This window comes from Ahaetulla prasina, chromosome 3, assembly GCF_028640845.1.
Source record: "Ahaetulla prasina isolate Xishuangbanna chromosome 3, ASM2864084v1, whole genome shotgun sequence".
Classification (NCBI taxonomy): domain Eukaryota; kingdom Metazoa; phylum Chordata; class Lepidosauria; order Squamata; family Colubridae; genus Ahaetulla; species Ahaetulla prasina.
The window spans coordinates 207,921,290-207,943,422 of NC_080541.1; the positions used below are offsets into that span (position 1 = coordinate 207,921,290).

Genomic DNA, 22,133 nt, shown 5'->3' on the forward strand with positions numbered 1-22,133 from the left:
GTTGAAGTTGCATACCAAAGAAGTGTAGATTTTCTTCCATTGGTTGACGATAAGGATGTTAATACTGCTTGCAGATGTCAAAATTTGACAGGGTGGGCTAACCAATGAATAGATGTGAAACTTAAAATCAGATACATAATTGATCCGTATAATACCTTCAAGACCAAATCTTAGACTTACACCCTCTCTTCTTTTACCTGTGTCAGCTCTGATTTATCTCTTTACCACTTTTCTTTTCTTTTTTCCCCTGTCAGTTTGCACTTATACTTAAATGGGGAAACTATGGTTTGCATTTGCCCTTCAAATCAGAACTGATTTGATCACAGTGTACATTTCTGCTTCAGAGGGTAAGTGTGAGCTATAGTAGGCAGGGACTGGTGTAACAGCAGAAAGTGGTTTAAGGAAGTCGGGGATCAGGGGACACAATGCCTCTGTGGACATAATGCCAATGTATGGATGGGTGGGTAAGGGTGAGTGAGTGTGCAATAACTTTTAATAAGGCTTCTGTATGAATTAACCCAATAATATATGAATAATACAAGTCAGTAAGCCTAATGAGTTGAGTTTCAGTCGGGCTGCTACCTCAGTGTAATCAACCTGAAAGCATACGGCTGTGTAAAGTTGTGCCACAGAGCTTAGTTACTTAGGCTACCTGCCAGGGGTGCTATTCATTAGGTTCTGACAGGTTCTGGAGAACCGATAGCAGAAATGTTGAGTAGAACCGGCAAATACCACTTCTGACTGGCCCCAGAGTGGGGTGGGAATGGAGATTTTGCAATATCCTTCCCCCAGGGTGGGAATGGAGATTTTGCAGTATCCTTCCCCCAGGAATGGGAAGGGAATGGGGATTTTGCAGTATCCTTCCCCCAGGAGTGGGAAGGGAATGGGGATTTTGCAGTATCCTTCCCCTGCCTTGCCCACCAAGCTACGCCCACAGAACCGGTAGTAAAAAAAAAATTGAATTCCACCACTCTACCTCCAACTGGACAAATAAGTTTAAACTGATGTCCTCTCTCTATAACTTTTAAAGCTTTTCTCTTCTGAATGAATGTGGCATTTAGTTGCTGCAATTTCTCCTTACTAAATAGAGTCACCGCTCCATTTTGTATATTTGGTATTGTTGACCTTGAAAGTGCTTGGGTCTAGCTATTCCCCCCATATGTATTACTATAACTGTTCCGGGTCTCAAAGCCATCACTTCCCAGCTAAGTTCTGAGGGAGGCTGTGTGTGAAGTCTGCCTGCTCCACAACTGCTTTATCTCCTTTCGCATCAAAACCATGTGGATATTATACTGCAGAGTCATCAATCAAGTGAACTGCAGTCAAGAGCCTGTCCTGGCATTGCTCCTTCAAGCCTACCACTGTAGATCCAAGGGCACATATTTTGAGGCAGTGTGATGGAATACACACCTGCAGTCGGCAGTGGGGGAAAAGTCTTGACAACCCAGAGCCTTCCCAGAAAGAGGTGCCACTTAAGAGCCTGTGTAGTCCCAAGCTGGATGGGAATGGGGGAAGAAGTGCAGAGTAACCTCTTTATCTGATAGGTAAGAAAATTATAGTGTTAGCTTGCCAAGGTTGATATCAAGCCCAAGCGAAATTCAATCAGGTTCAGTCCTTTATACACATACACCTAATGGACAGAAACAGGGAGGTGGTGATTCAGTGGCTAAGAGGCTGAGCTTGTTGATCAAAAGGTTGGCAGTTCAGTGGTTCGAATCCCTAGTGCTTTGTAACAGGGTGAGCTCCCGTTACTTCTCCCAGCTTCTGCCTACCTAGCAGTTCGAAAGCACATAAAAATGCAATTAGAAAAATAGGGACCACCTGGGAAGGTAACAATGTTCCGTGCACCTTTGGCATTGAGTCATGCCGGTCACATGACCATGGAGATGTCTTCAGACAGCACTGGCTGTTCGGGTTTGAAATGGAGATGAGCACCGCCCCCTAGAGTCGGGAACGACTAGCACATATGTACAAGAGGAACCTTTACCTTTACCTTAATGGACAGAATCTTGCCAAACTAAAGTTATAACCTTTTAACCTACTAAATATATCCTGAAGTGATTCTAAGGTGTGGCAACCGTGAACTTCTTCCCTGCTCCTCCATCCCGTTTGGGACCGCACAGTCTCTCATTCTGAGCCTCTCTCTGGGAAAGGTCTGGGTTCCAAAACTCCTATATACTGATTCTGCAGGTGCACATTCCATCAAAGGCAGTCAGAAGAGAAAACATTGGGCACACAGTTTTCCTGATGGGGCGGTGCAAGGAATCGGTTCCTTCTAGAGTGAATTGATACGGTAGATTTTTCATATTGCCATAACACTATAAATTGCTTTGCTGGGTCAATACCTCGTCATGTGTCTCTGAAAGAGCCAAGAGGCCACCTTCAATGTCCCATGTTAATCTAGCATAATTGGTGGACAAGTTTATGGTTTGCTTCCATTTGATCCTTTTACCGTCTGCCAATTAGTTTCCTCCCAGATATGTTCAGACAGTAATTTCCAGAAATCCAGCCAAGTTGGAGAAGAACATTTTAAGTTATGCATGATATTCTTAGTCCCATTCCAGAGAATAGTAATGTGGCACTGACAGACACCACAACATGTGCAACACTCCTAAATGGTATCTACAGCCAGCCACCACACCCCCACATTAAATAAAATAATTTGAAATGGCTGAAATTTCACCCAATTACCAAATTACATTGACATTTACCATCCCTATATGAAATCTTACAAGATTTTGATCAAGCACACCAAAATCTCAGAGGGCTGTGGATGAGTACCTGTTTCTTGCATCTGATTGAATGACTCAATGAGATTTTAGTGAAATTTATATAACCGCTGAGATGAAATTGCCAGAATCTCACCTTAATTTGACAATACAAAAAGAATGAAGGCGAGATTGCCTAGGGGTTTTGAAAGATTTGCCTACCTTGACTTTGGTACACATCCCGAATAAGCTGTATGATCCAATTACAGATGAATGTTAGGAAAACTTCCCAATGGGGAATGGGGCAAAAATAATTTGTGAGTGGAATGAAGGAAGGTAATGAACTTGATGGACATGTTCAAGAAGATGATGGGCATGCATTTAATTTGGATTATAGATAGTCCTTGACTTACGAACATTTGTTTAGCGATTGTTCGAAGTCACAACGGCACTGAAAAAAAAGACTTACAACTGGCCCTTGAACTTAAATAGCAATAGCACTTAGGTTTATATGTTGCTTTACAGTGCTTTACAGCCTCTCTAAGCGGTTTACAGAGTCAGCATATTTCCCCCAACAATCTGGGTCTTTATTTTACCCACCTCAGAAGGATGGAAAGTTGAGTCTGATGACATTCGAACTGCCAAATTGCAGGCAGCCAGCAGTCTGCAGAATAGCCTGCAGTACTGCACTCTAACCACTGTGCCACCATGGCTCTTAAATCATTGCAGCATCCCCATGGTCATATAATCAACGTTCAGGTGCTTGACAACTGGCATGTATTTATGATGGGTGGGCATGACTCACTTAACAACGCTTAACAAAAGCAATTATGGTCCCAATTGTAGTTGTAAATCGAGGCCTACCCTGTACACCAATTGGGATTCATTGTCAGAGTTTAGGCAGCGTAACTAGTATTATGAGATAAACCCAGGAACAAAACACAGCACACAGCACACAGTCTTTAGATAAATAACAGTGGTTTATATACAGCTAAATATTTACAGACTTATACTTGGTTAAGTACCTTATCATACGGTTACTGACACAAGGAGAGCAATGAGATAGACGAGGAAAGAGAACATGAGGAGAAGGGAGACACCCTCTAATGGCTTCCCTTATATAGGCAGCTTCTTACCCAGCTTCTTAAAGTGGCAGTAATCCTGCTGCGTCATTCCCATTGCATCAGCTTCCGGTTGCCTCTGCTTACAATCAGCTTACAGCTATTAAATCTACATACCCTGACATTCATGAACTAAGCAGGGGTTTGGAATCAATATCCTAACTGTCCCCTTCCAGTGCTATGACTTTCTTAAATCTTTATCTAGTCATATTTTTTCCCCCCTGTATCTACTCTTTCTCTATCAAGATTTCCCTTCTAGCATTTTTAAGCGTGCTGGGGAAAAATAGGAGGTGTGAGTGACTTTGTCTTATCATTAAACACTGGTAGATCCTTCCTATCACAAAACAGTCCTTACGAGCTTGTTTACTCACTCTGTATTTCCAGTTGGTGCAGTTCATTACTGATTTATTTATGATGTATTTAGATAGCAAATATGGTTCTGTCAGCAGTTGCTGGCTAAACATTTGTTGACAGACATTAATAGCATATGGTATAGCAATGAAATTATGATCTTGCAAGAGCCTCATTCTTCTTTCCATACTTTTTTGAGCCTTCTGCCTTTACTATATTTTTATTTTATTTTATTGTTGCCAATGAAAAAGGAAGCTTCTAGTGGTTGAGAGTGGGTGGGGGGTAGAGAGGGGAGCCATACATTTCTGTTTTGTTTTCTTTGGGTAACCTTTAGGGTTTTGTTGGTGATGACATTAAAATCTTCTGTGCCTGTTTAGCTGTTCAATTTAATGGAAGACAAATTCTCCCAAAGGTTTAATTTACTCTCGCAAACTGAAATCAGTTCATTCACACCATGGGAAATGGTCTTAATTTTCCTAGCCTTCAGTCTACATCAAGCATATAATTCATTTCTCCCCTCTTCAGTAGTTCCCTCATTAGAAAACAAAGTTTTTTTTCCCTGATATTTAAATGTTACATACTTTAAGATGAGAAATTGTTCCTCTCCTTTTTTTTTATGCTCTGTCCTCTAAAGTGCATGACTGCTTCTCTTTGACAAAGCACATTAAGAAAGATTCAAATAAATAAATAAACAAACAAACAAACACACACACACACACACACACACACACACACACCTTTAATTGGCTCTTTTCTATAACACTGGCAGTTTTAGCCAGTGTCAAGCAAAGGCAAAAAGAAAAGTGTGATTATTCACAGGAGGAAAGAGAGCAGGTGGCATCTCAGAGGTGAGAGTATCTTGGGTGGTTGGCATCATGGAGCAAACCGGAGATATTTTGGGCTGCTCACTGTGCATTTTCAGCTTGGGGAAAGGGGAGAGAATATAGACAAGGTGAGTGGAATTTAAAAAGAGTGTGTGGGTTAAACTACATCTGCTCTAAGGGAGCAACAACTGTAATGGTTATAGAGATGAGCAGGGCAGCCTGCTGGTTTTGTTTTCAATGATGCCCATAGAAGAGCTAGAAAAGGGGAGATTTAAACCCCCATTTACTGGGGGCATTCGCTGAATAGAATTCACTCCTTTGCTGTTCATGCTGGAATCCATCCCCAGCTTAACACTGGGGACTGAATGATGGTGGCATATGTCCCAGTCACATTCCTTGTCAATGGCAAAGTAAAGAGAGCAAAACTAAGTGCCAAGATGTCCTGCTCCCAAAAATATGCCACATGTTCTAATAATGTGTGAGGTGGGGAGCAACTGTGCCAACTACCCCATATTGATGACATATGTGCCAACAAGTCCAAGCTCCTAGTGTTGTCGATGTAAAAATGACAAATGTCTTCAGGATGGAAGCTCTAATGCATGCATTATACAAAGGCCCTTCCAGGAATGTAAAGAGATTAGATCTGCTCCTCTTGTGGTGTTGATAGGAAGGCTAAGGTATTTTTTCTAAACAGAGATCTGTTTTTTGTATTCTTTTCACACTGACCATTTTTTTCCCCCAAGCGGAATTCTTGTCTTCAGGATGAGTCCTCTCTATGTGGTGGATATGGCAACTTCAAGCAGCAGATCTGGAGTTTCATCAAAGTGTAACAAATGTTCATAGCGTCCAGTTATTTTTTTTTAACGAATCCAACATTTCATTTCATACCAGGATTGGGAAGGGGCACTTGGGAAGTGTTCAAATAGCTTTTATTTGATTTATTTGTACTTGATTTCAGTGGGTTAGTGGTAGGGTGTGTTGCTCTGACTCAAGTGCCAACGATCTTGGTCTGGCTTCAATTGTTTTGTAAGTGCATATTTTGAATTTCTTTTAACACTTCCTTCTGGAAGCAGGCAAATCTTTAGAATAGAATAGAATAGAATAGAATAGAATAGAATAGAATAGAATAGAATAGAATAGAATAGAATAGAATAGAATAGAATAGAATAGAATTTTGTATTGGTCAAGTGTGATTGGACACACAAGGAATTTGTCTTGGTGCATATGCTTTCAGTGTACATAAAAGAAGATACCTTCGTCAAGGTACAACACTTACAACACTTAATGATAGTCATAGGGTACAAATTTAACACTTAATGATACAACACTTAATGATACTCATAGGCTACAAATAAGCAATCAAGAAACAATCAATATAAATCATCAGGATACAAGCAACAAAGTTAAAGTCATACAGTCATAAGTGGAAGGAGATGGGTGATGGGAATGATGAGAAGATTAACAGTAGTGCAGATTTAGTCAATAGTTTGACAGTGTTGAGGGAATTATTTGTTTAGCAGAGTGATGGCCTTCGCGAAAAAACTGTTCTTGTGTCTAGTTGTTCTGGTGTGCAGTGCTCTATAGCATCGTTTTGATGGTAGGAGTTGAAACAGTTTATGTCCAGGATGTGAGGGATCTATAAATATTTTCACAGCCCTCTTTTTGACTCGTGCAGTATATAGGTCCTCAATGGAAGATAGGTTGGTAGCAATTGTTTTTTCTGCAGTTATCCAAATTCCTTTTGAATTTCGTGCTCATATCTTCCTCAAAGTCAGCTCTAAATTTAGAAATGGCTATGGAGCAAAGGGATATTCAAGGGGCTCTCAACGATGAAAGCTTTGTCATTTTAATAAAAGTCTTCAACCTGCAAATGCTTTGGCACCAGAGAGTCATATTGGAGGGTACAGTTACTTAATTAATTGTTTGAATGCCCTGCAGATTGCCATACTTTTTCAGACTCCTGTTCTGTGAGGATCAATATGCTTGGGTAGAGGAAGGTAAGGAACCAGGTTTTTGTCAGATCTCTTCAGTGCCAGGTTGTCATCAAGATGGAAGCTCTGGTGTGAAGACATTAATCATATATATATATATATATATATATATATACACATACACATACACATACACATATATATGTTTTCTGAGGTTTTCACGGGTGTTTGTATGTAGGTCTTTGGTTGTTCGGGTTTTCTCCCGTGTAAAATTGGAAGTGTCTTGGCGACGTTTCGACGAAGTCTCATTCGTCATCTTCAGGCTTCAGCTTCGTGCTTCTGGGAGCAATGTGTGATCGCAGCTGTTTCTTCCTTTTAACTGCTAGTGGGGGTTTGAACTGATTGGTTGGCGGTTTGGCTGTGCTCTGATTGGCTGGGGGTGTGTTCTGTTTGGGGGAGGTTGGTTGTGCTCAGGTTGGTCTGAGATGCAGGGGGGTTTGAGTTGGTGAGCTGCATTGCTGTTGTTTGGCTTCGCATTCGTGGTCGTGCTACATCTTCATGGTGGGTGCCAGTCTGCTGCATGTATGGATTGGAGGGGTTTGAAATGGCTAATGATGCAACTGCGGTCTAGCTTCTGGTCCGTGGTCATGCTTCATCATCGGTGTGGGTCTGAGTTTGCTTTCCGCGTGGATGTGTGGTGGTGACATACTGTGTGGCACTCGTGAGTGTGGGTCTTGCATCATTCTTCATGTTAGGGACTCGTTTATCGATAAGGGCGGGTTTCCAAATGGCTGGTAGGCGGGAGGTATCATTTTGTTTATTCATGCTGTGTGGGCGTTTTTCTATCTCGATGGCTTCTCTGATTATTCTGTTGTTAAAGTGTTCAGTTTTGGTGATAGTTCTAGTATTTTAAAAAGCAATTTTATGTCCTGTGGCTTTAAGGTGTTGGAACCAACACCTTAAAGAGGAAGCAACTTCTTCCCTGGTCCAACACCTTAAAGCCACAGGACATAAATACCTCCCGCCTACCAGCCATTTGGAAACCCGCCCTTATCGACAAACGAGTCCCTAACATGAAGAATGACGCAATACCCACACTCACAAGTGCCACATAGCATGTCACCACCACACATCCACGCGAAAAGCAAACTCAAACCCACACCGATGATGAAGCATGACCACGGACCAGAAGCCAGACCGCAGCTGCATCATTAGCCATTTCAAACCCCTCCAATCCATACATGCAGCAGACTGACACCCACCATGAAGATGTAGCACGACCACGAATGCGAAGCCAAACAACAGCAATGCAGCTCACCAACTCAAACCCCCCTGCATCTCAGACCAACCTGAGCACAACCAACCCCCCCAAACAGAACACACTCCCAGCCAATCAGAACACAGCCAACCCCACCATCCAATCAGAGCACAGCCAAACCCCCACCCAATCAGAACGCACCTCCACCCAATCAGAACACAGCCAAGCTCCCAACCAATCAGTTCAAACCCCCACTAGCAGCTAAAAGGAAGAAACAGCTGCGATCACACATTTCTCCTAGAAGCACAAAGCTGTAAACACCTAGCCTGAAAATGACGAATGGGATTTCGTCGAAACGTCGCCAAGACACTTCCAATTTTATGGGGGAGAAAACCCGAATAACCAAAGACCTACAAATATATGTATGTATGTATGTATGTATGTATGTATGTATGTATGTATGTATGTATATGTATTGCTCTTCAAAAGGGCCAAGTGAGAAAAACTTTCCCTAACTTATGAGCCAGCAGTGTGCTACAGCTGCCCAAAAAAGTCAATACAATTCAAGGCTTCAGTAAGAGAGGGATAGAATCAAGATCACATGAACTGCTAGTACCGCTTTACAAGGTCATAGCAAGACCACACTTGGAATACTGCATCCAGTTTTGGTCACCACGAGATAAAAAAGTTGTTGGGACTCTGGAAAGAGTGCAGAGAAGAGCAACAAAGATAAGTAGGTGATTGGAAGCTAAAACATATGAGGAATGTGGGAATTGGGTAAAAAGAAGGATTAGGAGAGACATGATAGCAGTGTTCCAATATCTGAGGGCCTGCCATAAAGAAAAGGCGGTAAACTTATTTTCCAAAGCAACAGAAGGCAAAACAAGAAGCAATGGGTGGAAACTAACCAAGGAGAGAAGCAATCTAGAAATAAAGAGAACATTCCTGACCAGTGAGAACAATCAACCAGTGGAGCTGCTTGCCTTCAAAAGTTGTGGGTGATCCATGACTGTAGGATTTTAAGAAGAGACTGGACAGTGATTTGTCTGAAATCCACAATCTCCTGCTTGAAAAGGGGATTGGACTAAAACAAGGGTCTCCAATCTTGGTAACTTTAAGAGTTGTGGACTTCAGCTCCCAGAATTCTGGGAGTTGAAGTCCATAAGTCTTAAAGTTGCCAAGGTTGGAGACCTCTGGACTAGAAGACCTCCAATGTCCCTTCCAATTCTGATGATGTTCTATGTTCTGCTCTGAAATGGCTTTGTTTGATAGCTGGCTCTGTAGATTTTTTTTTCTCCCTCCCTCCTTTTTCCTTATAGCAATATAGACCTGGAAAAATTCAACCAGTTCCTCCCCCACCCACCCTCCTTCAAAATGTTCCTTCGTCTTTTTCTCTTAAGCCTTTCAATCTCTATTCATGAAAGTGTCACTGTACTAAATGACTGTATTAAGACTATATATTTTTTTTAAAAAAATTGCTAAGTGGTAGCCAATTGAAATGGTAAAGACAGCCAGTTAGCTATACAGGAAGGGAAAGATTTTGAAGATTTTGGAGTGGGTGGGAGAGGAGGATACATCTACAGTATGTGTGGTGAAAGAGAAATCCTGTTTTGATAGTAAAATTATTCCCTAGAAAATATGTGTCTCAGGGTCAAGCTAGACAAAGGGCTAACTCACAGCATGTTGCAATTGTGTATAAATCATAAATAGGTGCTGGGGTGGAAACAGATTTCTGTCAAGACCATGATGTGTACGCAGAACTAGCCCTTTCTGTTCAGTTCTCAGAAAAATAGGGGGAAAAAATATTTCCCTACATTTGTTATTAGACCAAGAAAGCACACTGGCATTCTCAGGATGCTGGTGGCAATCTGGAGAGATAATGAGATGTTATCTGTGTTCTTCTTACTTTGAGAATGATTCCAGAACACAAGAAAGACTAGATCCATTGCATGACCTAATATTTATTTTATTTATCAAATTTTAATGTCGTCACTCCCCTATATAAAATCCTTTGGCTAATCTTAAAAGATTGTGCAGGATTAGTCCTGGTGAATGCTTCGATGAAAGACGACAGAACCAGGAAATCCCAAAGTTATTTGATCATAGAAAGCCGGAAAGATCATGTCCATGAAATCCACTAGTGACTGTGTATTATATATTATGAAGTTTGCTTATAACATAGGAGGGGGGGGGAAACAAAGATGAAGATGAGTGAATCAGTTCCTATCAGAAAAAGCTGAAGAGATAACAATAAAGAGAAGACTAAAGACGGAGAAAGCAATCTCTAGTGGCTCGCTCTCTCTCCCCCTCCCTCCCTCCCTCTCCCCCCCTCTCTCTCACACACACAGATGATCTAAGGAACAGGAATAGAACTGATGGTTAGAAATAGAAAGGAAGCAGATTTTGGAAAATCTTGCCTTGGGAAGTGGTGGGTCCTCCTCTCCTGAGAGTTATACAAGACAGCTGGATAGACATCTGTCAGAGATGCAATAATTTAACAATGGAGAACATATGCTTCTCCAGATGTTGTTCCACGGTTTCCCAGCTCTGCTGCCAGCTTGCCCAATTGTTAAGGATTGGTTCTTCAACCTGCCGGAGTTATATCTTGCATTTAATATTAGCCAGGAGTTGGAATATATTATCTCCCAAACTCCTTCTCACTTTAAAACTCTGTGAGTTTATGATTAATTTCTGCCTATGACAGATTCCACTCCTGGCAATAGTAAAATTCATATAGTTAGACAGATTGGAGACAGACCCCCCCCCCTATAATTTGGCTTGGCAGAATTGCAATTGCCTCTAATGTGTGAACAATCCTATGTGGGGGATTCGGGGGAAGACTATTTTTTGTTTTGATTACAGAGTTTTCTATTAAGGCTTAGATTCAGAAATCCTCTGGCCTTTTTTGAGGAGATTCTCATTTGTAGCATCCCATCTGCAGAAATTGTAAATGTGGTGTAAAGAGGTTTTCTTGCAACTATCTTAATGTATTCATTAGCACCCCGTGAAGATGTCTCTCTTTTATTTATTTTTCAAGAGGTCACCACCTGAAGATTCTTATCATATTTTGTTACCGCTCTTCTTCTTTTGCTAATTCCATGGCTAGATTCAAATGCAGCTTGCTGTTGGTTATGATTTTGGTTGTGCTTTGTTTTTCTTGACTGCACTTTAGCCTCAAGGTTTGCCTGCCACCACGGGAAGTGTCTAAGGAACGACTGACTGTAAAACTGTTGGAAGAAATATCCTTCTGGGTTCAGTTCCAAGGGGGGAACAGGATCCTGCAAACATGGAGACTGCTTGGAAAGATGGTTTAATGGTGGATAGGAAACACATGGCTTGAGTTCCTGAGTAGAAAAAGCGATCATGTGCTTCAAGGTGTTGAGTGAAGAACCAAAGAGGAAAGGAGAAGAGACCAAGATGCTGAGTGCCTGATTTTATAACCTCGGGGGGGGGGCACCTTAGTGTTTCCTGTTCCTGTATAAAAAATGTATCCTGATTGGTTTTCAAACTCCCAGGTGATCTAAGAGTCTTAGCTAACTTTGTAGGTTGTCTCTCAAGCTTGCTTGAGTCTTACCATGTGGTGAGTTTCTGTTGCTAGATGGATCCCATTGTGTTTGTAGATGATGGCCTATTAATGTCCCATTTATTTTATTTTTATTTATTTATTTTATTTTGTCACAACAATATATGTAGGTATCATACAAAAAGATTATATAGTATATAAACACATATATGAGTAAATATAAGGAGGTATAAGCATATATATAGGAAGAAGAAAAGAAAAACAATAGGACAGGAATGGTAGGCACGTTTGTGCGCTTATGCACGCCCCTTATGGTCCTCTTAGGAATGGGGTGAGGTCAATAGTAGAAAGTTTTTGGATAAAACTTTTAGGATTATGGGAAGAGACCACAGAGTCAGGTAAAGTATTCCAAGCACTGATGATTCTGTTACAGAAGTCATATTTTCTGCAATCTAGATTAAAGCGGTTGACATTAAGTTTAAATCTATTAGTTGCTCTAGTATTATTGCAATTAAAGCTGAAGTAGTCTTTAACAGGAAGGACATTACAATAGATGATTCTGTGAGTTAAGCTTAGGTCTTGTCGAAGGCGACAGAGTTCCAAGTTTTCTAAGCCTAGGATTTAAAGTCTGGTGGGATAGGGTATTTTATTGTTTTCAGAGGAATGGAGAACTCTTCTTGTAAAATATTTCTGGACACATTCAATTGTATTGATGTCAGAGATGTGGTGAGGATTCCAAACAGGCGAGCTGTATTCTAGAATTGGTCTAGCAAATGTTTATATGCTCTGGTTAGTAGTGTAGTGTTTTTGGAAAAGAAGCTAACTAAAATTAGGTTTACAACTCTTAGAGCTTTTTCTGCTATGTAGTTGCAGTGGGCTTTGGCACTTAGATCATTTGACATGAAAACTCCAAGGTCTTTAATGGGATGGGGGTCGTCTGTAAGGTAATCTCTATCTAGTATGTACTTATTTTTGGGTTCTTTTTTCCTATATGTAAAACTGAGCATTTGCTAGTTGAAATTTGGAGCTGCCAATTTTTAGACCAAGCAGTTAGATGATCAAGGTCGTTTTGAATGATAGAAGTATTGTCTGCGGTGTTAAATAGTTTGACATCATCAGCAAAGAGAACACAATTACTTGAGATATGGTCACAAAGATCATTAATGTATAGTATAAAGAGTGTTGGTCCAAAGATGCTGCCTTGAGGAACGCCACTCTTGACAGGAACAGGATTTGATAAAGCATTGCCAATTTTGACCACTTGTTGTCTGTTAGACAGAAAAGCAGATATCCATTTGTGGAGGGGTCCTGAGATGCCATAGGATGTTAGTTGTAGGAGAAGTTTATTGTGTACTACTGAGTCAAAAGCTTTGCAGAAGTCTATGTAGATTGCATCTATTGATTTGTCTTGATCGAGATTTGAAGTCCATATGTTTTTGCAGTGGAGAAGTTGTAAGTTACATAATAATTTTTTCCTGAAGCCAAATTGTTTGTTGGAGAGTAGGTTGTTAGTTTCTAAGTGTGAGGTAATGGATTGGTTGATGATAGATTCCATGACTTTGCAGGTGACGCAGCAAAGGGAGATCGGTTTGTAGTTTTCGACTAAGCTGGGGTCTCCTTTTTTGAAGATAGGGATGACTGTGGCTAGTGACCAAAGTTTGGGAAGAGAACTGGTAGTGAAAGCTTTATCAAAGATAATACTTAGGGGTTCTGCTATATTAATGGAAAGTTTTTTTAAGAAGTATGCACATAGTCCATCAGGTCCAATAGAAAGCGATGGTTTTAGGTTGTGAAGAGCTTTTCCAACGTTGTCTTCTGTGAAATCTATATTGGGGAATGAGTTTCTGCCTCTGGCCCATTGACAAAGGTGGGGGGAGGCAGGAAGCTGCAGGGAGCTGCTTTTGTCTTTAAAGCATGTTTCTCCATTTCTCATCTAGGGAAATATAATATTCTGCTATTTTTAATATTTCCTAAAATATTTCATTCTTCTAGGAGAGGGGTGGGCGCTAACTTCCTACAAAACAATCTGATGAATTAAATTTCAGATAAATTAGTACAAAGGTTCTAGCAAGCTTTTCAATGAGAATTTCAAACTTTTTCAAAATCTGTTCCACCAATTATGACAGCAAGGTTAAAAACAAGCAAAACAACTTTTGCTCCTTTGAGGAAACACCAATGCGCAGTTTGGTCTCCTGGTACAGGAAAGAGTCAGGAATTAAATCAGTGATTTGCGATGTTACTTTGGTACTCTTGGTACAAGTTCAGAATTTAATCTGTGGAATAATGTCTCTGCTCCTATTTAGAATCTGCGGTGTTGATCTTAGAAGCACTCAATATGGATGGGAAAGGATTTCTCGTCTAAACCTTGCCATTTGTATTAGCTAGTTTTTAATTTCGCAGATTTCCAAGGCAAAATCCTACAGGAATTTCCTACACTTAACGTATCAGCAGGGATTATGTTGAAGTTTGTAAGGGCTTTGACTCCCTCTTGAAACAAAGCTAATAAAAAGCATGCCTCAATTAAAAAGAATACATTGAGTCCCTCCTCCTCCTCCTCCTCCTCTTTTCCTTCTCTCGACATTCCCATGACCCATTTCTGGATTTCCAATAGATATAGTACAGTGATTATCTTTAAATAAATAATGTGATTAGGGACTGGTGAGTAATGGTCCCTTTCCCCTCCTCGGTACCACTAAATTTGGCTGAAGTTCAGCCCAGCCTTAGTCTATATTTCCTGGCGTGTTTTACTGCTAGAGGTAGTAGTGCTGCTTCAAATTATAGGTTGCCTCTTCCAAAACAAAAGTTTTGGAATCTTGAAGTGGTCTTCCTGCCTCCTTTTCTTTTCAGGGTGCAACCCTTTGTGGATTTAAACCAGAATGCCCAGATAAGAGAGGATGCATAGAGTAACTGAAAGGGCCTTGTGTGGCATGCAAAACCTGGATCATATTTAAGGCAAAATCTTTTTTTATTTGATTACCATCCTGGCATTGGCTTCCTTTGATTCGTTGGATGTTGTTTGATTCGTTGGACTTTCTTATTACTTTCATACTCATCCAACGCTTTAGAAGTTCTTTTAGCCCATCCCTGCTGTGCTCTGATGTGGACCCTAAAATAGTTGATTCAGTGCTGAGTTTAAAATTTGGTGCTACCAGTTTGCCACGCGCGCACACCTTCCGCGCATGCACTTTTGTGCGCATCTTCCGTGCATGCACCCAGCCTCAAAACCGTGCCTAAACAGGACAGCATAAAGCAGGGGCAAGGGGGTGGCACGCACCCCCACCCGCAATCTCCGCTACCAGTTCGTCCGAATATACCACCTCTGAGTTGATCTCGATCCAGCAGATGTTCTATCCTCTAGGATATAAATGATGCTTATCACAGAGCTTTAATGATGGACTAATAAACAGCAGCCTGGTTACGTCTGCAGCTTTTCAATGAACTATGGTGGTAGCAGTGCAAATATCCTAGGCTGCTTGGAAGTGAAGTCAATCGAGTGGCAAAGACTGAAATGGAGAAATGGGGAGGGAGGATAGAAAGACATAGAGGCATCTTCCCTTTCATGTACTTTATGTGTACATTTCCAAATAATCTGCCAATAAGCAGATTTACATATATTATTTTTACATTTTAAAAAGGATCATCTAGCAAATTACTGTATATGTAGATGAGAGAGAGATGATAGATAGATAGATAGATAGATAGATAGATAGATAGATAGATAGATAATAGATAGATGATAGATAGATAGATAGACAGATAGATAGATAGATAGATAGATGATAGATAGATGTGTGTGTGAGAGAGAGAGAGCTGAGAGATAGATAGATGATAGATAGATAGATAGATAGATAGATAGATAGATAGATAGATAGATAGATAGATAGATAGATAGATAGAGATAGAGATAGAGATAGAGATAGAGATAGAGATAGAGATAGAGATAGACAGATCTATTCTTTTTTGCATGTACTATAAGGACTTTTTATTCATTTTTATGCATGTTTTCTCTGTTGCCCTTGCAACAGCAATGGTTGGATAGGTTTTTTTCAGGGATTAAAGTGGATATAGGAAAACACTGTCTTGCTACAAAGAAATAGAATTTCAGCATCAGATTGAATATTGTATGAATAAAGTGTTTAATGAAAGATGCCGGGATTAAGTATGCCAGGAACTTACATTCTTTTTTCGGAAGCCACATTCTCTAATTGAAGATGTATGCATGCAGATGAGAAGATAGGGTCTAATAAGCGTTCTTATGAGCCACAGATGAGTGATGCAAGCTTTTTCTGCCCTTAGTGTGAGAGCGAAAAAGAGGCAGAGGATATGTGAGTTTTAGAGCCCGGTGCTTCAAAAACAGGAAGCTTAGGCTTGGTATCTTTCAAGCAGCATACAAGAAACTAGGAGGAAGAACTTCGGACCATCCTTCTTTTATTACGCTAAACATTTATTCGTATGAATACATTTGATGAACACATTCATCAAACATATATTTATATATGTTCTCTGCGAGCCAGCTAGATGGCAGCATTCATATTTAGACAGAAGATCAAGGGGAAATATCAGTTTTATAGGCTACACTAGGAACTCAAAAAATAAAAATAGAAGAGGCAGTCGCAAATATTAAAAATAAAAACTACTAAAAGAACTACAAGCATGTGTCAATGAAATCTTCAGGGCATGGCTCTAAAGAGCTTTATTTTCTTACAGGAATGATTTGTATTTTCTAATTGGTCGGGGTTGTGTTTTTTTTTAACCTCTACAGGTAAGTCCTTGATTTAACGATCACAATTGAGCCCAAAGTTTCTGTTGCTAAGTGAGACATTTGTGAAGTGGAATTTTGACCCCATTTATGACAACTGGTCACAGTTGTTAAGTGAATCACTACAGATGTCTGGTTAGTAACACGGTTGTTCAATGAATCTGGCTTTCTCATTTTCTTTGCTTGTCAGAAGGTCGCAAAAGGCATGACCCTGTGACATGTCATAAATGTGAGTCATTGTCAAGCATCTTAATTTTGATCATATGACTGTGGGGATGCTGCAATGGTTGTAAGTAATGGTCATAAGTCACTATTTTCAATACGGTTGTAACTTTGAAAAATCACTAAGTGAACCATTGTAAGTCGAGGACTACCTATATTTGGAACAAATATGAATTCCAGGAGTGCATGCTTAATACTCATCAAATGCAGAGGTTTGCCTACTTAAACTTTGTTGTGCTTTGTTCCCTGAAAAGCATGTGCATAACCCACATCTATCAGGAGGCAAAAGAATTCTGCATAAGGATGTATCTATTCAAAATGTCCTTAATAACGAAGGGAATCTATCCTGCGATTGTTCAAAAACATTCTACTGGTTTGTTTGATGGTTTGTTTGTTTATGGGCCTCTCATCAGCAGTGGGTTTCCAATATTCTTACCACCAGTTCGCCGCCTGCATGTATGCTCGCTTCGTACATGTGTGCACCATCCGCACATGCGCACGGCCTTCTGTGCATGCACTTTGCTCTCATGTGCATCTTCCGTACATGCGCCCTGCCTTGAAAACGTGGCTAAGTAAGACAACATTACGTCCGGGTGGGTGGGTGGTCTCACCTGTAGTTGCCACTATCAGTTTGCCCAAACCGGTACAAACTGGCTGAATATTACCTCTGCCACCCATCTGGTCTAAAAGTGACTCTATTCTTAGTTTCTTCAAGTAGTTGGATGAGAAGAAGGCTGGGATACAGTGAATATAAGCCACAATTATATTTAAGAGGGCCATCTTTTTTACAGCAGGCATCTTTTAAAAAGTTTACCTGAAGGTTCATGTGAACTGCTAGTACCGATCTATAAAGCCTTAGTAAGACCACATGTAAAATACTGCATCCAGTTTTTGGTCAGCACACTATAAAAAAAGATGTTGAGACTCTGGAAAGAGTCCAGAGAAGAGCAACAAAAATTATTATGGGACTGGAGGCTAAAACATAAAGAACAGTTGTAAGAACTGGGCATGGCTAGTTTAGTGAAGAGAAGGACCATGGGTAACATGATGGGAGTATTCCAATATTTGAGGGGCTGTCACATAGAGGAGGGGGACTATTTTCCAAAGCACTCGAAGGCCAGACAAGGAACAATGAATGGAAACTGATCAAGGAGAGATTCGACCTATAAATAAGGAGAAATTTTCTGACAGTGAGAACAATCAACCAATGGAACAGCTTGCCTTCATAAGTTGTGGGTACTCCATCACTGGAAGCTTTTAAAAAGAGACTGGACAGCCACTTGTGAAAATATTATAGGGTCTCCTGCTTGAGCATGGGGTTGGACTAGATGACCTATAAGCAGTGGTGGGATTCAGCCGATTCTGTCCGGTTTGGGCGAACTGGTAGAGGCGACTGCGGGAAGCTCCACCCACCCGCCCGGACATAATGCGTGAGCAAGGAGCATGCGTGAAAGGCCATGCACATACACACATGTGCACACTCATATTTGTGAACCAGCAGGGAAGGTAAGTGAATCCCACCATTGCCTATAAGGTCCCTTCCAGCTCTGTTATTCTGTATTCTGACCAGATCGGTGAAAATTGGCACACCCAAGTAAGACAAGTAATAGGGTGATAAAACAAGTAACATATATAAACATATCAGGTGCATTTTAGTCTGCCATAGATGCAAATTACTTCCAGGTGCTCATCTGGATTGGAGGAAACAAAGCAACTATAGCTGAAGGTTGGGGAAGTGGAGTACTTAAATAAAGTTGTTGTAACAAAATCTGTATTAGTATAATGTAGAATTAACAGATGATCTACCACTGACTTCAGCTGACCGTGGATTGCTCTCGCTCAGTCATTAAGTGACCTTTGTGATTATTGATTTTTTTCTCTCTCTCTGTCCAAGACCATATTTGTTATTTATTTCCCATTGCTAAGGTACAAAAGACAAATAAATAAATAAAAACAAGAACTGAGCATCTGCAATTTATAAAACCTCATGCCAATTTTTTTGTGATCAGTTTAGGTAACAGTATGAATCTATCAGTATGAAGTGAACTACCCAAGTAACTTCCAACTCAAGCTGTCCTCCACTGTTTAGTCTTCGTCTTACTACTATAATGTTATACAAGTACATTAGCTTTAAAAGAGGATGGTCCCTTCTCAAAAGTTGAGTGCTTTACCCTAGATCGGAAAAGCCTGATAGGTATCATTAAAAAAATTGTCATGAAAATATTAAGAATTTAACCCATCCTTCCTTGATTTTGTTGAAACCATCGTATCATCTTAATTTCAGTTTATATCTATCTGTCTGTTAATTTCTATCTAGTTAGCCTCTTGAGTTTGTTTAGGAATTGGAAATACTCATTAAATGACACTCCCAATAAACCCATTCTCTGCTGACATTGCTCAGAATGCAGCCAATTCCTTTGAAAATCCATATGTCTGAACAGGATATGTTTCAGAGGAAGCCTGCACTGAATATTCATTCATTCATTCATTCATTCATTCATTCATTCAATTTCTGTGGCTACCCATCTCAGTCAATGATTCTGTGTGGCTTACAATTCATATATGTTAGCTTTCAAGCAAACCTGCCCAATGATATTTCTTGTCTGTGCAGAAACCAGTGCAAGGCTTCATTACTGCAAATGTCTACCTATTGAATCAAAGTTCAACCATTCTATTGCCTCTAGATGTGACGAGAGAGGTGAGGAACATGTTAATTCTAGTTCCTAATTGCCCTCCATACATATAGGAAAACAATTTGCAGCAAGGATTCACAACCATCTCCGGAGGCTTGCTACATGGTCTTAAATCCAGAGAAATCTTCTACGAGAGTGCAGTAAAAATATCAGTAATCTCCTATATCACAGACAGGGTTCTATTAACCATAAGCTGATTTTTCTACTGCCTTCAACAGGTATTTTCCTGGTTTTTAAAAAAATGCAAAAACTCTAAAGAAACATACAAGTTCTGACTGAGGACTGACAATTTGACAGTGCCTCTGGTCATGATATTTCGTAGGCCTGTACAAATCAGCCCTGATTTAATTTGATTTCAAGCTTCAATTTCCCTAAAAGGGCATCATTCAAACTGACTTTGAGAGTGAACTGATTTGGTTGGAACCGTTTTGGTATTTGAGATTTGATTTGAAAAAAAAGATTTGTCCTTAGGCTATAATGGGGAAGTATTGAAATTTTTGCAACTGCTACTTTTTTTGGCAGCAGAAGTTGAAAATAGCATTGATGGCAGATCCTTTAGAAGGCCTTTACCCTGCTAAGTCTCTGCTGTATACCTTCAAGGGTTTCATGTGTACCAAAGGTTTCAGACATTCTCACTGCATCTCTTTGAAAGGAGAAAGAGAAGGAATGAGGAAACGTTAGCCCAGTAACTTCCCAAATTGTCCAGTAAAGAGTTCAGGTTGTGCTAAACCGATGCAGAAATATTCTGCTCCAGCTTGAAAGTGGAATTTTTTAAAAAATTCTCCATTTGGAAAAAAAGAGAGTTACTTTTCTAGTTATGGTACTTTTCTAATCACTGACATGCCCTAGTGAGGTGTTGTGCTTCATCCCTTGTTTTTTGGGTTGTCAAGATGGTTGGTATAACTAAAGTGACCAGATTTCAGCGATGGCAAAGCGGGACACCATTGACGGGGGGGGGGCTGTGCATGCGCGCTGAGTCTTGCCACCTGCCTGAAGGAGGAGGAGCGGCTGCTGCTTCTCCGCTCTTCCAGGCAGGCTCGGCTTTCCTCTCAGCTCTTCCAGGCAGGCTTGGCTCTCCTCGGCTCTCCTCTCGGCTCTTCTCTTCCTCTCGGGTGAAGTCAAGAGGCGTCTCTCCTCCCTCTCGTGCCTCCTTCTCCACCACTCCCCCTTCTCCGCCTCCTCCTCTTGCGTTGCCGCCTCCCATTTTCAGAATGGGAGTGAAACAAAAAAAAATCGGGACTTTTTGGAATTGCCGCGGGACGCGGGACAAATTATTAAAAAGCGGGACTGTCCCGCCAAAAGCGGGACGTCTGGTCACTATAGGCATAACTGATTACCAAACTTACCCCTTCTCAGAAGGGGCCTGAGATCTATCACTGGCCAAGCTCAATTGTGTCAGATTTGTAGCTTGTTGGCAGTAGTCTATGTTAGTTAGCTAGCACGGCCAGCAAAAGCAAGTTGGTGCAGTGAGATACAGCGCTAAGCAGAAGCCAAGAGTTTTTACTGGTGCAGTAAAAGTGGTATTTTACCACCTTAAAAAATTAAATGCTTATTCCTGTTCTTAGTCTTTCACTAATTGTTAAGCAACGGCAATATGACCCAGTCACATAAAGTATACAAATAAAGTTTGATTCAAATGTATCTCAGACTGGCTAGCTTTGAGCCTGTCTTTGCAGTATAAATCAAGTCCTAGTTGTATTGGTAGGAAAAGGATAAATTATTCTACCAGCACAAGTAGAAGCCAAGATGTGGTTGGACATATGAAAGAAACCGAGAGCTGAGAAAACAAGTAAGTCTAAAATAACGTTGGCCTTGCCACCCTGAGCTCTCCTCTAAGCTCTGATAAACTATTTAAAGATGTAATAAAAACATCCAGCTACTTACATCAATGTCAGAGTCTTCTACATTACTCTTACACACATATCATTATCCTCTGTGTGTAGACAATTGGTTATTGTGTATTGTCTGTAATAATCCCAGCAGTAGGTTAAAAAAAGCCCCTGAAATTTTTGAAACACAATTCACTGCTTCATATCTGATCCATGCTTGGATTTACTTGTTTTAATGGATTAATTCAACTGAAGCTATATTGCATCAATAGCTATATTGCATCTTGTTTCTGAAGAATTTCATAGGGATATGTTTAAACCAAACTTGGCAGCTTTAAGACTTGTGGACATCAACTCCCAGAATTCTCCAGCCAGCTATGCTGGCTGGAGAATTCTGGGAGTTAAAGTCAACAAGTCTTAAAGCTGCCAAGTTTGAAGGCCTCTGGTTTAAACCTAGAGTCCTGGCTGTTGATTATGGCTTTATTGCCCACACTTATGCAAAAATAGTACAGAAAGAGACAGAAAGGTGAAGCAGACTTCCCCGAATTTCTTGCACTTCCCCCTTAAACAACTTTGATAGCAATATTGTTTCTTAAAAACAATATGACCTCATTTGTAAAGCAATGCTCATACTAAACTAGTCAGCTGTTAAATATGCCCGGCACTGTGCATTAAGGAAGAAGCTTAAACCAGAATTTCAATTATTTTCTGGACACATTTAAAATTATAATACTTTACTAGGCTGGTATTATAGTTCATCCAAATTACTCACAAAGTATCATATCAATCTCTCACAATTGCTTATTGCTTACAGATCTGAGAAGTTAGTCAAAGGAAGATGCTGCCTGGGGATAATGACCTTCATGCTAAGCTTTGTGGTTTGATAGCGAGAGGCTCAAAACTGCAGAAATATA

At 40.4% G+C, this 22,133-nt stretch overlaps 1 protein-coding gene and 1 long non-coding RNA gene across 5 annotated transcripts in view; one reads left to right on the forward strand and one right to left on the reverse strand.

Moving 5' to 3' along the window:
- The window catches only part of LOC131194811 (uncharacterized), a 56,034-nt gene extending 52,043 nt beyond the window's left edge, over positions 1-3,991 (reverse strand). The window contains exons 1-2 of the long non-coding RNA XR_009154313.1: positions 3,734-3,991; positions 16-97 (exon numbers count right to left, since the gene is read on the reverse strand). This is a non-coding gene — a long non-coding RNA (uncharacterized LOC131194811). The remainder of the gene's footprint in view (positions 1-15; positions 98-3,733) is intronic.
- The window catches only part of TSHZ2 (teashirt zinc finger homeobox 2), a 474,179-nt gene that overhangs the window by 258,511 nt on the left and 193,535 nt on the right, over positions 1-22,133 (forward strand). The window lies entirely within an intron of this gene.